Raw genomic sequence first — 4,899 nt, forward strand, 5'->3', positions numbered from 1 at the left:
CACAAGTTGTTGGAGAGTAGGTTTAGATTAGACATCCGTAAGAACTACTTCACAGTTAGGGCGGCTAGGATCTGGAACCAACTTCCAAGGGAAGTGGTGCTGGCTCCTACCCTGGGGGTTTTAAGAAGAGGCTTGATGCCTACCTGGATGGAGTCATTTGAGCCCAGTTTTTTCTCCTGCCCAGGCAGGGGGTCGGACTTGAAGGTCTACAAGGTCCCTTCTGACGCTACTTCTATGATTCTATGAAATCCTGTGAAGATGAAATTCTAGTTGTATGCATTATGTTTATTAATAAGAGTGAATGAAATTAATACTTATAAACAAATCCATTTTGTAACCTGGCACAGCCAGGAGTGTGGAGGCTTCTTGTTGCACACTAAATTGCAACAACCTTCCATAAATTGTTTAATTGTGGATATTCAGTGACAATTTACATCTCCTTTCCCCATATGTGCATGGCCAGTTTAATCAGGTTGACACAACAGAATTGAGATTGAACTAAATAATTGTTTTTAATTATGATACTGTCCTCAATTAAGTGCGTTTTAAAATGAAAATTGATTTGTGGAAATTTAACCTAAGAGTCCGAGAGACCGGCAGTAAGAATTATATTCAGAGTTGTGTGCTTTGCCCTGTAAGTGACTAACAGTTTGTTATATTAGAAGTATAAAATAGGCTTGTGTTCTTTTATTTATGTTTTGTGATTACACCCCACCCCCCATTTTAAGCTGGCTCTCAGAAGTAGTTTATGAATATTAGTTAAGGATTGGGGTTTTGTTTCAGTTTAAAGTTGGCAAGACTGAATCACTAAAATGTTAAAGGGTAGCCAACACCAAAGACCAAGATACTATTAGAGTTTGGATTACAAACAGCAAAGCCTTGCTTCTAGTTTAAAAAACAAACATTTCCCTATTTTCTGTATGGTGATCAAAATACTGTATGGTGATTTAAATATCTTCCAGTAAGCCAAAGATGATTGGATGGTATAAGCAACACACATTCCAAGGTGGCTACCAGGAGAAGTGAGGGTGTCTAATTCAAGACTGAGTCAAAATCTATCACAACAAGTCTTCCAGATGGTTCCTTGTCCCTATAATATAAACTTAATGGTGCAGTGATGGACTAAGGAAACCCCGTTCCAGAGGTGCAAAATTCTTCCATCCTTGGGAAGGGGATCCTTTAAGATGATGAGGTCTGCCTATTTCTAGCTCCACCCTCTGGACTACATATGGCTTAAATCAAAGGAAGAAGGACACGTGGTAGGGAGGTTTAGAAAGATGTGCTTGTCCTGGAGGGTTGGTGTTGGACAGCTCCCAGAGGAGCTATCGGTAAAGACTGTCAAGAACTGCAGCTGGGAGGTACAGAAATGGCTGGGAGCAGTGATATGGGAGCAGTGAAACTGGCCTAGTAGCCTCAGTGTCCAGGGCCCTGGACTGGGGCTTGTGGAGCATGGTGACCCCACTATTTCTTCCCTACCAGCAGTAGGATAGGGACCATTATCATGAACCTGGTGACTTGGTGAAAAGACTGTTGGGTGTCATTGCTTGAAGAATTCACGCTATGCCTGAAGAAGGGCGTTTGTGCCTGAAAGCTTGCAAAGAACAATTTTTCCAACTACTTAGTTGGTCTAATAAAAGATATCACATCTACCCAAAGAACCTTGTCTGCCTATGTCCTTAGACAAACAAGTCTACAACCAACAACATTTAATTGCCTGAGGAAGAACTTTTGGGTGTTAGTGTCTGTGAATCTTGAACTAGATAGGTGTTGGTGCCACCTCCCAAAACTGCTACACAGCCATGCTGATTTATGCAAAGTCAGTTTTCCCCAGCCCCAGCCCTCTGGAAGGGAGGCCAGGGAATGCTTTATAAGGATTGTTCTCCCCTAACTACCCTGCATGGGAGACTAAGGAATGCGTTACATCTCTTGACTCAGCTCACAGGACTGGGCATGATCTTGTGGCCAGCAGAAGCTTTTTCTTGTGCTACAGGTTGCTGATCATTTAGCAAGTTTGTTGTGGCCAGAGCAGTTGCACTCAGAAGAGCATGCTATTTGCATAGACGGGCTTCTTTGAGAAGAGCAGGATGTAACACGGATGCACTGCTCCTCTCTGGGGCTCTGCCAAGTCATCCCTGTACATTGGTGTATTTTCTTCTTCTTATGTAGTGGGAAATGGTGGGAACTGCACCAAACATATTGGAAAGGCAGCCGCAAGCACTGTTTAGTGTCTGTCGGCTGTATGTCTCAAGCAAGAAGAAATCTTTTTACTCATAATTTTCAGCTTTTCAGACGAGACATTACCTGTCAGTTGGAAATAATTAAGTAGCAAAAGATAAAGTAGGCTGAAACAAGCTAAAAGACTATTCAGCTCTCCATAGGAAAACAGTTAAGTTACAGATATTCAGTGCAGAGGAAAGGAGTTACCTAAAATCAATCTGAAGATACCCAAAGTTAATCAGAAGAAGAATACAATGAGGGGGGACCCCACTGAGTTTCAGACAAAGTTTTGTTCAGTTTGTAAATCAACAGAGAGCTTTTTTCCCCCCCCAACAGCCATTGCTGATGACTCAAACTGCAAGTCAGGCAGTGTTTATTTCCTCTCCTTACCTCATCACAAGTGATGCAGTCAGAACATTCATGATGTAGGAAGCAAAATGAATCCAGCTTGCTCTTAGGCTGCATTGCAGGCAATAGGAGCAACTTATTTTTATCAGCAAAGTAAGCAGATAGGACCCAAGAAGCAGGAAGCACAAACGTGGAGTAAGATGCCATTTTTACTTTTTCTGTGTACAGCTGCGTTTGAAATGACAGCAGAGTGCAACAGCTGAAATAAACAGAGCTGTCGGGAAAGTTGCATCATCACCATCATTAGAGATGAGCTCTCAGCCCCACCTCCACCCCCAGATGCTGGGAAACTTTGGAGCTGTATGTAACTTTGTGGCTTAAAATGATTGCTTTAGTGTTCTCAAACTGTGCTGCAAGATACAACTAATCAGGGCTTTTTTGAAAACCTAGAATATATGAAAAATTCTGATCCTATTTACTATGCCTTTTGAGGGGCAGGAAATCTACCTTAGCATTGGTTACAACCTTAAAGCAAGCTTTGGTTCTGTTTCTTGCGTTAGATCTCAGTTGCGTTAGATCTCAGTAGGGGGAATCTTAACCAAAAGCTCTGCAAACTCAGCTGGGGATTGAAGAGTCTGAATGGCATTTGGTATCAACTAGTAGGGAAATGGGTGGGGGCAAGGGGAGCAGGGCACAAGCCATGGGCACTGGCAAATTGCAGCGGGGCCCACCTCACCCTCCTGTGTAGCAGGGAGGGAAGAGAAGTAGTAGAGGTGTGATGGAGGAGCTGGAGGAAGGGGAGGAGAGGCAGGGAAAACATGACGCCACCCCCCTTTTTTGCAGCCAAAAAACATTTTTGTCTACTCTATACGTAGTGGTGGGGGAAAAGGGGATGGCATCCTTCCTACTCCCTCACAACAACAAACCACTGGCTGCTTTTCCACTGTTCCACTGCCACTTTTAGGCCCTCCCTGCTGCCAAAACCGGAGTCGGAGTAGGGGGGAGGCACGCAGTACTGACCAGCACTATCTCTGGTATCAACACACACAACAAAGATCCTGGCAACATGACTCCCATTGGCTTCTGATTATACTTTCAATTACACTTAAATCCTTTGTCCTCCCTGGCTTTACACAGGTGTAACTAAAGGCAGAACAAAATGTAGAGGATTCCAGATTTCTCCAGAGCCCAAACCCTTTTAGAGCTTCAAAACAGAAAATGTCCAAAAGCTAGAATTATTCCAGTTTTCAGTTAGAAACGAAATTTATACCATACCATACCATACCATGGCATGGTCATTCTGACTTTATTACAGGCAGCAAAAGGGAAACTAGTATCCTCCACCTGGCACTGTAGCAAAAAATCAGACCCTAAGCCACATCACAGCAAAGAAAATACAGCACATACGAAAGGAGGCAGTTAAGGAGCTCCACTTTTTTTTAGTCTGTAAAGTGTCTGGGAGCATTTCTTTTTCAGAGGCAAACCACGTGTGGCTTATCACAGTGGCTGTAGAGGAAGAGAGGGGTCTTATCTGACAGGCTTTTAGGGACTGCTGGGGATAGAAGATCTCCATCTTAGATCTTCAGGGTACAGAGTTGGTTAGTTGAACTAGTCTACTGTAGCAGGAAACTGCATACCCGAGAGAGGATTTTCCAAAGTCATTTTTAAAACTACTGCACAAGAAAGAGTGTGTTTTAGAAACCTGTTTTTAGATCATTTGTAAAAAGAAAAAAAAAATATCAGCAACTTCCAGCACTGATTTTCAGGGTAGCAAAGAGAGAGAATTACCAAAACAATTTAATTCTTGTTCTGCCAGAGTCTTCACTTTACTAATGACTCCTATCAAGTAGTAGACTACAGGTGCAGACCCACTGTAAATAAAAAGCATCATGCCCTGGATGAACATCGCTCTCAGTCTGGAATGACCCAATATTTTCTAGTAATTGGTAATTTAATAGGAAAGGGGTCTAAGTAAGACCCAAACAGGCCTGGATTCAAACCATCATGACTTCATTTCTGCATTGAGAAAGCATCTGTATGATGGGCATAGTGGTAGGGTTACCATAGATCTGGCTGGTTTTTAGAAATCTGAACAAACGTCTGGGATTTTGTTTGCTTTGCTTTGCTTTGCTTTGCTTCACTGGTGGAAGCAGGGGGAGGGCAATTGGAGGCAGGGGGCACCACATGCATCTGTGTGCAGCTCTGCAGCTGAATGCACACAAGTGTGTGGGGCGGGGGTTGGAGGAGTAGGGCGTCTGGGGCTGGGACTATGGTAGGGCAGGGCAGGGGAGGTGGGGGAAAGTGCCTGCCCCTCCAGGAGGGGAAGGGGGAGGG

At 43.6% G+C, this 4,899-nt stretch overlaps 1 long non-coding RNA gene across 1 annotated transcript in view; it reads left to right on the top strand.

Annotated features, from left to right (window-relative positions):
* LOC109299678 overlaps positions 1–675 on the top strand; it is a 1,152-nt gene extending 477 nt beyond the window's left edge. The window contains exon 2 of the long non-coding RNA XR_002097954.1: positions 259–675. This is a non-coding gene — a long non-coding RNA (uncharacterized LOC109299678). The remainder of the gene's footprint in view (positions 1–258) is intronic.
* The last annotated feature ends 4,224 nt before the right edge of the window (positions 676–4,899 follow it).

The sequence above is a fragment of the Gavialis gangeticus genome, unplaced genomic scaffold, assembly GCF_001723915.1.
Source record: "Gavialis gangeticus isolate Ggan-Ray unplaced genomic scaffold, GavGan_comp1, whole genome shotgun sequence".
Lineage (NCBI taxonomy): Eukaryota > Metazoa > Chordata > Crocodylia > Gavialidae > Gavialis > Gavialis gangeticus.